Raw genomic sequence first — 12,789 nt, 5'->3', positions numbered from 1 at the left:
AAATTTATCTACCTAAAGGAGATAATTTCTTGATAAATCATTCTTGCTAGTTGACTTGTTTATAGGTGTTAGAATGTATCTTATATATTTAGCCCAAAGGTATTTATATGATGATACATTCTGAAACATCTAACAATATTGTTAAAGTTTATTTGCAGTCCATTGTTGTGAGATTATAATTATTGCCCATGTATAATTAATTAAGATTATATTGAAGTTTAAAGATGTTGATTGTATTCTATATATTCAACCCAAAGGTGTTTATATAGTGATACATTCTGGCACATCTAGAATATTGCTAAAATTTATTCGCAGCATATTCTTGTGAGATTATACTAATTGTCTATGTATTATTGAAAGTTTGAGATATTAAAGTACTTTCTATATATTCAGTCTAGAAGTGATACATTTCAAAATTTGAGAACATTGATTGTGGTGATAAGATTGCTATTGTCAATATATAATTGATTGATATTATATTGAATTGAAGGTAATGAAGGGAGATATTTTATGAAAATCAAATTTACTCTATTAAAGTTTTGATTATGAATCGGTTAAAAGATATTGAGTTAGCTTTAAGACTAATTGATTTAGATATTGACATACTCGAGAATGTGTCTTCTTAACCATTTATATTAAGACCTCAACATAGTGTGAAAGATTGAAATTATATTCAATGTTAACCATTTAAGAAAGTAGAGTTTTAAAATATTCACTAGGTGATTCTTCGAAGAAAATCTAAATTGTACTCTACAATGCTCTATATAATACCTTTGACTTTTACAAATCGTTATCTCTCTTCAGTGTTTCATGTTTTCCTTTTCAGAATATTTCGTAAATCTCTTTATATATTATTAACTCAAGTAAGAAAAATTCTTTAGTATTTTTTTTGAGCTATGACGCTCTTCCCACCTTCGGAATCTCCTTACTTGTTTTTTAAACTGCTTAAAAAAAAATACTTGTGTTAATCAAAATTTTATTTTCTGTTCAAGTTATTTAAGTTATAGATTAGTACTGATCTTATTTTAAAGAATGTTATTTTTATATTATCCATGAGATACAATTCAATTTTAATGTTAACAAAATAAGCATTGGTATTATTTTTAATTTTGGTAATAAATAAAATAAAAATAATAATAATTGAAATAGATGTTCATTTATTATAAGGTGTGTGGGAGAAATTATTTTATTAATTTCATAAATGAGTATTGATGTTATGCATTTGTCTAATCTCATTTATGTTGAAAAACACATTGATAAAGATTTTAAAATTATTAATTGAAGATCGATATTATAGTGAACATGATAATTTTGGTTAATGTGCATAACCTCTTATTAATTTTTTATAAAATTGTGGAATCAATTTAAATATATCATGCTTGTAACTTCGGAAGAAAGTTGAGTACTTGAGCGTCGTAATTGGACTCCAATAAAATGATGAGGTGTATGTTAACATGTTTAAATTATACAAGTTTTTGTGATAAAATATTTTTAATTGCTATGTATACTTGTGTATACTTTACATATGATACTAAGTTAAAAATATTTTTAAACACTTTTGAATTGCGAACTAATATAAAATTTAGTTAGAATAGCTTTTGAGTTTGGGATTGTACAAAAGTAAAAAAAAAAAAAAAAAAAAAAAAAATTATGATATATTTTTGAAATCAAAATGGGACCTATGGCTATTTGTTGTTACTTTGTAAATTGTCAATGGTTCTACTATCTTGGTTCTAACATAAGAATCTTTTAAATTTTTAAAAAGTGAAGTTATTAGATTGGTGAACAGTTTAAATATATAAATCTTCTTGTATACTTGTGCCTATTATAATAAATTGGTTCGTTCATTCTCACATAGAGAAAGTGAGAGTGCAAGTAGAATCTAAAGTATCTATTCAGTCTATTGATAAAAGTTGAACATGTATAACATGTGCAACCTTCTAGACATTCTCATACAATTAAAAGATCCTTGCGATTATATTATTTTTCTAAATGAGCAATATCAAGAGATTGAAGAGATGATTGTTACGTATGATGAAGATATTGGCGATTTGTAATATGGTAAATAAATTGGTACAAATTATTAATTAGATATGAGATCATGTTATACCTTTTTTAAAAGTTTGAAATCTAATGAGTATTTTTTTTAAAGATAAATAAATAAATACAATACTATTGCAAGAGGTTGTGATTTGAAAAGGGTATTGTCCTTACCATTGTCATAAAGATATGTTTATAATGATTATAGTGGTATTGTGACATTTATATCTATTACTTCGCCAAACGAAACAAATTTGATTTGTAAGTTAAACAAATTTATCTATGGTCTTAAATGAATTTCTGAGCAATGATGTTTAAAGGTTTACCAAATATTATTACTTGGCTTTATGGATAATACTATTAATTTATGCATATATCTCAAGTTTAGTGGGAGTAATTTATTTTTCCTGATCCTTTATACTGATGGAATTTTACTTACTAGTAATAATTTCGAATTAATACTTGATGTGAAGATATTGTTGTTAATAAATTTTTGATATAAAATATCTTGATAAAGTATTTTATGTGTTTGGCATTGAGATACTTGAAAAGTAACTTAGAAGATTATTTGTCTCATCTCAAAGAGCATACCTAGATCACATTTTTACAGAATTTAATATGCAGAATTGAAAACTTTACGTTGCTCTTCTTAATGATCGAGATTAATTAAGTAACATTCAGTATTCATAAAATGATTTTGAGAAAAAGTTTATGAGGAATGTCCTGTATGCTAGTGTTGTGAGAGTTTAATGAATTATGAAGTTTGAATTAAACTTGGTGCATACGCAATTAGTTTGTTAGACAATTATTATTTTAATTTAAGCCTTGACCATTGGGTTGAAAGACATAAAGTGTCATGATATTTATAGAGAATTAAAGATTATACAATTGGCTATAGAAGAATTAATCATGTTAATATTATTGGTTGTATAATGTCGACTTTGGAAGTTGCTCAGATGATATATAGTGTATGTTACTGGTTACATTTTTTATGTTTGCATGAGATCTTGCTTCATGAAAGAGTTTCATAAAATCTCTTATAATTTTTCACTATACAAACATGTTTTAGAGTTCAACTTGAGTTATGTAATTAAAGAATTTTATTTCAGAGTTTGGAATTGTTAATTTCATCTCCAAACCTATAAAGATGTATTATGATATATGGTTTTAATTTTCTCTATGAAGAATAACAAAAACTTTGATGGTGTTAAATACATAATTTTAAAGTATTTCAGAATTAGAGAGTTGTTAAAGATGATATTCTTTATGAGCACATGTTATAAAATGCATACTAGTTGATCCTCCAAATATAGGGCTTAGGCCAAATTTTAGTTTGCTAAATATATTGAGCATATGGATACTTTACAGTTTTTTATGTACTTGGTTAAAGAAAATTTTTACCCATAAATATTATCTATGGTATATTTCAGTTAATAAAGTTTAATGTGTTTATTCACATTTTGTTTATAGTTATGTGTGTATACACATAAATGGTAATTGTCATATATGTATTCCTTTTATATGAGCTCTTACAGTTATATTTTAATTTTGAGTTATAAAAATTAACACTTTGGTTTAGAAGTGTACATGGATCCATAAAGTATAATGTTTGGTTTAAAGCATGAAAGACCTCGATTTAAAGGAATAAAGGCTTCTTTTGGAAGTGTAAAATGGAATAAAATTCCTTGCAGGGTCTTGTCAAGACCATACAGAGGACTGAATGTGGAATTAGCATGTTATATAATTTTTGGATCAATTATGTTGAAATTCCACACTACACTTTATCACATATAGGAATCCATGTTGGTGAGATATTAGTGTTTGTAATTGTGGCAGGTGTTATGTTGTTCAATAGCATAATTACCGTTACAGTTCGATATTAATATTTCTTATTGAACGGGATTTTGTGCTGCGATGTTTCTATTCTGAATCATGTTTATGTGGCCACTAAAGTTGTTTAACCCGAGAGTCATTTTTTCTTAAATAAAATATTTTCTTAAAGTAGTAGTCAATGTTGCTTAAATGGGAGAATGTAAGAATTTATTCTTAATTAGGCTGTCATTGACTATATTTTGTTTGGTTTGTGAAAAACGGGTTGAACGTGATTCAGGTAGATTGACTGGTATGATCCCAAAATTATTATTGTGATCCATAAAGTTTGGGCCATGGTCATCTTAGTGTATATATTATTTTATATGTGAATATGTGATATGGAGGTGTAAGGCCTGTTTTAAGTTATTTGGGTTCCTTAATGGGAGGACTCAGTAATTGTTTTATTTACGCCCAGTCCCCTCTCCTATCCTTATTAGGGTTTACATATATCTATATATATGTAGATCAAAGGGTTGTTAGCCCTATTGAAAAGACAACAAAAAGATTAGGAGAATGAGAGGAAGAACTGGTGTTAAGGTTTTCCAATTGTAAATGTCATATTCTTTCAAGGAAGCAAAACTCAAGACAATAACAAAATCAAACGGTATGTATCTAAGTTTATATTTTAGTAGTTAATTATATTCATAGTGTTTTGATTTCTAGTATATAGATCATATAATCTTACATATCGCGCTTAGATTGAAGGTTCAAATATAAAACAAAAAATAATAGGTCATTAAGACCTTATTTATCATAATGTTTAATACAATTCATAAGATTGTTTATAATTTTATTTTTTATTTTGAGAGTATGTATCATAGTTTTTGATACAATTTTACTTACAACTTATGAAATAATAATAACTTAAATAAATAAATAATTGTTTTTAACTTTTATTTTTTTTATTATCAATTTTTAATTTACAAAACTAAAAAATCAGTTGCAATAGTTTTTTCAATTATTAGGTAAAACTCTTACTATTGCTAAAATATATCAAAAAGTTCCAAAATCACATTTCCTGTAGTAAAGATAAAATCATTGAAATATAATTTAGCATTACTATTCTTTGTGCTATATTTGGCACGGGGAATAGTTATAGTTAAATTGTCAATTCATTAATTTTTTTTAATCAATTGATAGGAGAGTAATTACAATTATGAAAAATATTTATATAATCAAATAGATTGCTATCTTGCAATAGTTTGAAAGTTAACAAAACCTAACAATCAATAATCAAACCCACCAAGTCGAAGCCAACAACTACATGCAACTGCATGATGGAGGAGAATAAACCACAACAAATCATTATAAGGTGTTGGGTCCATCCCACATCAGCTCGGGAGGGACTTCTCGTCTACCTTATAAGCGTACTGGTCCCTTCCATCTGTCAACAGGTCTTTTTCCCTCTTCTAGGAGAGGAACAAAACCGTGAGGGGGCAAGCTCTCTGCGGCCCAATCCCAAAGCGGACAATATGTTAACACACCGCGAGGGACCACGCACGTGCATAAAATATCAAACTTCTCTTTATAAGAGTTAAACTTGAAACCTTAGGCCACAAAATGTGCTAGACAACACTAAACTAAATGGCCTGATTAATTCAGCAAATAGAGAGATGATAATGAGCGGTTTTGATTGAAGGTAGACAGTCACAATTCAATGATTGTGATTAAAGCAAGAAAATACAGTAAAGACACCATCAAAATAACATTACTAAATTTTAGTAATTTATCTCTATTTATTGCTAAACTATTGCTTAAATAAGTTGATAAAATTTAATTATTGAGAAGCTGATAAATTATTATTTTCAACCTTTGTTTCGTGATTATTATTTTTTAAATTATAAAAAAATTATACAAAACAGACACAATATCACCTGTAAAACTCCTACTTTTGCTAAAAACACCAAAAAGTTCGAAAATTACATTTCCAATAGTAAAATAAAACCATTGCTATATAATTGAGCATTATTAATCCTTGTGATATATTTGACACAAGGATTAGTTATAACAAAGTATCAATTAATTAGTAGCTTTGATTAAAGGTCAAAAAATTAAAATTCAATGTTTGTAAATCATTAGAACAAAATTATTAAATTAAAGCAATTTACCTCTCTATGCATTTATATTTTGGGGAAACAAGTGGATTGTCCATATATGGACACGTGTCATTTGTTTTTTGAGTTTTACCAAGGTGTCACACAAGTGGATTGTCCATATATGGACACGTGTCATTTGTTTTTTGAGTTTTACCAAGGTGTCACATTATTGGGAGTATGACACTTGTCCTATATGGTAAAATTTGTCCCAACAGCACCAAAGAAGGGCAGACTATTATTTGATGTACATGTGTCGCTCTTAAGCACGTGTGGGCCATGTTTGTTTGGCTGAATGTCTCTGAACACGGCCTCATTCATGTAATCCAGAACTGTCTTCGCAGGATGGACTTGTGTTCATATCTGACTTAGAGGGTGAACTTATTAAAAATTTTATTCTCATAATTTAATTCATTCATTTTTATAATATTTTTTATTAAATTGATTTGATCATTGTAATATATTTAGTTTATTATATTTTTCTCTAAAAAATAAAAGAAAGTGTAATTTTAAAAATAGATCATCTATTTTTTTTGGATGACAAACAAGATAAATTGAACAGATAATGAACTATTGAATCGACTTATTTTTATGTAAATGATATACAAGAAAAGTTCTATAAAATAAACAATTTAGATAATTAAAACGGGCTTGTAATAAGTCACATGAGCCTAAATAACATTAGATTTGGACCGGAGAAAAGTTAAACCTTTAAAAAAAAGTGATGAGAAAATTAAATATATAAATCATAATTATTTTACGTGTGACCTACATCGTTCAATTTTAAATTTATATTTTTGAATAAATTTTAAGACAAAAATCATAATAAATACAACTAGCATTTTTCAATAGAAACAAAAGGGACACCAATTATATGAGTTCATTCTCTTGTATTCTCTTGACCACGTGTCATCTTTATAAGGAGCATTCAGGAAATGTCGGGGACCCCTCCGGTCACCGGCATTATGTGCAGGTGGCAAACAATTGCAAAGAGTTCAAAAATTTTTTACAAACAGCATAGATAGAAGTCTAGTCCCATCACTTTTGGATGAGATTCCGTTCTTCTCATAAAAAGAAATTATTCCATTCCTATTTTTACCTTTTTATTTATTCTTATATTAATGATTAAATAATTAGATCTAACTATTTGTGATTGTGAAAGAAGTGTAAAGCATTTACACTCTGTTTGGTTGGGGATCTGGGCAGAAATTTTGAAAGAGAAAAAGAAAAGGTGTGTGAAACTAGGTGAAATACAGATATATTTTATTCACATTTCACTTACTTTTTTCATTTTCCTTTCCAAATTCTCTATCAAATTCCCCAACCAAACACAGCATTAAGGTAGAATAGAGGACAGACAACAAATGACAAACAACTAACAAGATATAAAAGTGTAGTTTGGAAATAAATTATTTTAATATTTTTTTATAAAAATAAAATAAAATAAATGATCTGATAACTTATAATGACTTTTAACTTTTTAACTAAAACAGATAATTACACTCGACAACGACAATCATTGAGAGAGTCTGTGACCGATAAGGACTCAGCACCAACTTTTTTCATAAACACATCCCACTATTGCTTTGCATAAATGCAAATCAGTAGTTTGAAAGTGTCTAAATATGTCTAGGAGCTCCACACAAATCAATGATTTTGATTTGTTAATGTCATTATCACATTGCCAGTACTAGTGAATAATTTGCTCATATCCTCAAAGCACATAACTTTAACTTTTAGATTATTTGATAATTTCTAGTTAAAACGCTATCACCCTCCAATCCAAAGCATATATTCTGTCTTATTTTATTTTCTAATATTTTAATTATGTAAACTTTAATTTATAACTTAATTAATTTGTGTTTAAATAGTTCCTAGCATGATCTTTGTCCAAATTTCATTCAAATTTAGATTCTAGGGAGTTTTTGTCCAAATTGAAACAAATTTTTGACAAAAATAACATTAAGTACCATGTAAATTAAAAATTAAATTGACATAATTAAAATATCATATATTAGAAATGAAGATAATATGTTTTTCCTACAAACCACATGTTTTCTTTTTTATTTTTAATTAGGGTGGGTTCGTTTGTTGAATGCGAGCTCTGCATCTCCAAAAGAAAAAAAATAGCAGTGGGTTGGTAGTGAGAGTTGCCTTGTGCACTACTCCAGAAGGACTTTAGTGCATGATGAAAAGTATCTACATACAATCCAAGTTTACCTATGAATATGGACTACTGTGTGTGTGTGTGTGTGTGTGTGTGTGTGTGTGAGAGAGAGAGAGAGAGAGAGAGAGAGAGAGAGATATTAATTAATAAAAAGAAAGCTCGGTGGAAGTGCCGGTCGTTAGTGCTCGTTTGAGATGTTGATTATCTTAGGAATTTTTTTGAGGTTGTTTAAAGTTTCTTTGTCAATTATATATTTTAGTTAAAAAGTTAAAAAAATATAATAAATTGTCACATTATTTTTTTAATTTTTTTTACATCTTTTCTTAAAAATTTTAAAAATTATTAAAATAATTTACTCCCAAACGAGACCTTAGTTATTTTTATGAGATGATAAAAGTTTTGTATTTGAGATAATTTGCAATGTTTTTTTATTTTATTTTAATTGTTGTTGAATAGATAGTTATGAGAGAAAAAATAATTGATTAATGTATAGGATTTGACATTTTATTTTATTAGTTATTTTGTGATTTTTTGTCTTTATTGATCAATCAAAATCTTTGATTCCAAACAACATCTGAGGGTTGTTTGGGAATGGTCAAATTAATATATTTTTTGACTTTTTACAAAATATATATATATATATATATAAATTGTAAATTGAGATTAAAATAATATAATAAAGAAGTGATTGTAATCAAAATAAAATAATATTTTAAAATAATATGTGCTATTTTAACAGACTAAACAAAGCCATGTTTTATACTTTATTTACTTTTCATTTAAAAATATATTATGGTACACTTATTGAAGAAAGAAAAAATGAGGCCGGGCCTTAATAATCCGGACCCGACGAATTGATGATTTGTCGTATTAGCTCGTGAAATTCGTCAAAAAAATTTAAAAAATAAATGTTAAATCTTAGTTCATGTGTGTGCTATGGTTCAAACACACACATATGTGATGTATATATATCTGCATGTGTATGCATTAGTGATTTTCAGATCACGAATCGGGTTCGATTTTAGCCGGTTCATTACCTACCGAAATAATCACACGGTTTCTGGCAATGGCTCGGTTGAGATTGGCAGAGTGGGCAAATGGAGATGATTTTAGATCTGTTGAAGATGATTGTAACATCTTGAGGTGCAGGTTCGCTCGAGTGGTGGAGTTTGAGGTTCTTAGCATTTCTTCTGCAATCTAAGTGTTTATTAGAAAGACCGCTCGAGCGATTAACTGATCGCACGGGAAATGCATGGTCACTAGTACTTTTTTTTTAATATATCTAGGAACTTCGTACAAGTCAATGATTTTGATTTGTTAATGTTATTTTCGTTTTATTTTATTTTTTAATATTTTAATTATGTTAACTTTAATTTATAACTTAATTAATTTATGTTTAAATAGTTCCTAGCATGATCTTTGTCCAAATTTCATTCAAATTTAGACTCTAGGGAATTTTTTTGTCCAAGTTGAAACAAAATTTTGACAAAAATAATATTAAGGCCTCGTTTGACAAGTAGTTGTTTTAGTCTAAAAGTCAAAAAGTTACTAAAAAATCAAAAAAGCCTATAACATATACCAAAAAAATCAAAGATTTCCTTTCTTCTTTATTTTTTGCACATTTTTTCGTAAAAAACTAAAAAGTCATCCCAAACATACTAATTTTTTTTACATCATATTTTAGTCAAAAAGTTAAAAAATTATTAAAATAGTCTGTTCCCAAACGAGGCCTAAGGCCAAGTTTGGCTAACAAAAAAAAGTGCACTTATTTCACCTTTTTATCTTTTTTGGGTCACATCAATCAACATCTTCTCTCTACTTTTTCTACACATAATACAAAAAAAGTCAAAAAATACACTTATTTAGTCTTCCCAAACTTATCATGTAAATTAAAAATTAAATTGACATAATTAAAATATCATATATTAGAAATGAAGATAATATGTTTTTTTTACCAGATTTTTTTTTCTTTTTTCTTTTTTCAAAGGGTGGGTTCGTATGTTGAATGTGAGCTCTCCATCTCCAAACAAGCAAGAAAAAAATGTCACTGCGTTGGTAGAGAGAGTTGCCTTGTGAACAACCCTAGAAGGACTTTAGTGGATGATGAAAAGTATGTGCAAGAAAAAAATATCACTGGGTTGGTAGAGAGAGTTGCCTTGTGAACAGAGGGATTTTTTAGAGTTTTTTTTTTAAAATTTTTTTAAAATGATGTATTATATGGTTGAAATTTAATGATAAGTCACATCAATTTTTTAACATTAAATCTCAACAATATAATATGCCATTTTAAAAAAATTTAAAAGAAAAAAACTCTAGAAGATCTTAGGTGTTGTGAACAACCCTAGAAGGACTTCAGTGGATGATGAAAAGTATCTACATACAATCCAAGTTTACCTAGGAGTCTATAAGTCACAGTCTACGGACAACTGTGTGAGAGAGAGTGAGAGAGAGTGGGAGAGAGACAGACAGATTTCAATGTTAATTAATAAAAAGAAAGCTCAGTGGAAGTGCCGGTCTTTAGTGCTCGCTTGAGATGTTGACTATCTTGCTAATCGTTTTTGGTTATTTATATTTTATTTGTCAATTATATATTTTAATTAAAAAATTTAAAAATTATTATAAATTGACACATTAATTTTTTTACATATTTTTTTATAAAAAATTATTAAAATAATTTATTCTCAAACCAAATCTTAGTTATTTTTATGAGATGGTAGAGGTTTTGTATTTGAAATAATTTGTATTTTTCTTTTGGTTATTATTGAATAGATAGTTATGAGAAAAAAAATAATTGATTAATGTATAAGATTTGATATTTTATTTCATTAATTATTTTGTGATTTTTTGCCTTTATTAATTATTTTAATCAAAACTTTTGATTCCAAACACCACCTCCAAGTTGTTTGGGAGTATTAAATTAATATATTTTTTGATTTTTTACTAAAAAAATATAAATTGTGAGTTGAGATTAAAATAATTTGACAGAGAGGTGATCATAATCTAAGTAAAATAATATATTAAAATAGTATGAGTTATTTTAATCCAGACTAAACAAAGTCATGTTTTATACTTTATTTATTATTTATTTTTTGGTACAAATACTTTATTTATTATGGTACACCTGTTGAAGAGAGAAAAAATGAGGCCGGGTCTCGTGTCATCCGGGCCCGACAAATTGATGATTTGTCGGATTAGCTCGTGAAGTTCGTCAAAAATAATAAAAAAAAATTTAAAAATAAATGTTAAGTCTTAGTTTATTAGGATATGTGTGGTGTGGTTCAGAAGGTTTAAAAGTAAATTATAAATTAAATGACAGATTATCGAATTGGCATGTTATTAAATTGCGATTTAGGCAATTATGACTCGATTGACAAATTGAAGAATATTTTAATTATTAACCATTTGTATAATATACAATATTAATTTATATAATATTTTTCATATATATAACTATTAATTTGTAATAAATTTTACATTTTAAATATCTCTCACATTCATTTTTATTTTGATATTTTATTAGAGGTAAAAAAAATATATATGTATTGACTATAACGGAGTGGAGCCGTTTTGAAAGTAGATTATAAATTTTAAATATAGATTGATGCGAATCAATGTAATTTTAACAAATTTAACAGTATTTTACAGAGTCCTATGTTTGTACCATTAGCTACGTGAGTCAATGGCTTGCTAGTTCATTGCTAACCTGACCCGACCTAATACCAACACTTAAGCTTATTTTGAGAAGTATGTGGGAAGTTAATTTTTTAGTTTTTTTTTTGAAAAAATATGAAGAAAAAAAAAAGGTAATATAACTCAAAAAAATCAATAAATTAACATTTAAACTTTAATTGCCAAAATAGACCTTACACTTAATTTCTATCAATCAATTAAAGAGGGGGAAGTTTCTGCTTTTATACTTACATTTAGGTCTCATTTGGAAATAACATATTTTAGCCAAAAAAATTACTATAAGTTGTCATATCATTTTCTCTATTTTTTTATATATTTTTTAATAAAAAGTTACCAAATTATTAAAATAATATGTTCTCAAATGAGGTCTTAGGATAAATTATAATGATTAAGGTTAAAGAAATTGAAAATAATATAATAATTTGTAGACACAACAATAAATAATGTTAAAATATGTAGTTTAATATAGAAGTGATGATAAGGTTATTTTTTTATTTATACGACTAATGAATTATTGATAAAAATATAGTAAATGTTATTTGAAATATTTTTTTTAAATGACTAAAATAAATATGTTAGATTTATAGAGCATGCTGTATTTTTTTCAAAATTTAAAAAATATTAATATAAGTTACTCTGAAATTTATGTTCATGGTGGTCACTCAGAAAGTGTTAGACCGCTTGGCTATAAATAAGTAACCCAATGCCGAAAGTTAAATGGTTTTACTAAAATAATTTTCTTGATAATGTAAAAAATATATTTTTTTAGCCATATCACTCTAATAGTTCTTATGTTATTTTTGACATAATCATATTTTATATTCCTTCTGTTTCAAAATATTATTTTCTTATTTTATTTTTCATTATTTCAAAATATTAGTTCTTTTTCAAAAATTAAGAACTAAAATAACATGAATTTCTTATTGA

The sequence above is a fragment of the Camellia sinensis genome, chromosome 7 (assembly GCF_055761805.1).
Source record: "Camellia sinensis isolate YWXY chromosome 7, ASM5576180v1, whole genome shotgun sequence".
NCBI classification, from domain to species: domain Eukaryota; kingdom Viridiplantae; phylum Streptophyta; class Magnoliopsida; order Ericales; family Theaceae; genus Camellia; species Camellia sinensis.
The sequence above is the reverse complement of the archived record's forward strand: the minus strand, read 5'-3'. Positions refer to the sequence as shown.